This window comes from Empidonax traillii, unplaced genomic scaffold (assembly GCF_003031625.1).
Source record: "Empidonax traillii isolate 1590-97213 ecotype Southwest subspecies unplaced genomic scaffold, ASM303162v1 scaffold2201:size32844, whole genome shotgun sequence".
NCBI classification, from domain to species: Eukaryota; Metazoa; Chordata; class Aves; order Passeriformes; family Tyrannidae; genus Empidonax; species Empidonax traillii.
This window is the reverse complement of record NW_020957394.1, coordinates 8,179-8,610: the sequence shown is the minus strand read 5'-3', so window position 1 is coordinate 8,610 and position 432 is coordinate 8,179.

Below are 432 nucleotides of genomic sequence, written 5' to 3'. Positions count from 1 at the left end.
TCCCAAAGCTGGAGGAAGCCTGAAAAGGAAGGAAACTTCCCCCACCCCAGCCAGGCTTTTCTCAGCAGCTGAGCTGCTGCCCAGAGCCTTTGGCTCCCTGCACTCAGGGCCTCCAAGGAGCTGCTGCAGAGTCCCTGGGGAGGCTTTGTCAGGAGGGGCCCTCGGGGGGCTCCTTAAGGCTTCAAGGGCTGCAGGATTTTCAGAGCAATTGGGGGTTTGCTTTTGGTTTTGCATTTCTGAGAGGTTTGTGCAGCCATGGCCTCCAATTATCTGCTGTAACGAGTCCCTTGAGAGCCCCAGACAGTGACAACCCTCAGTGGGTCATTAATGCCTCAAGGCACTCAGGGTTTATTAAAACACTTCTTTTTGACATTTAGTCTCTGAGAGGTTTGTTCAGTAATGGGCTCCAATAATCTACTTTAATTAGTCCCT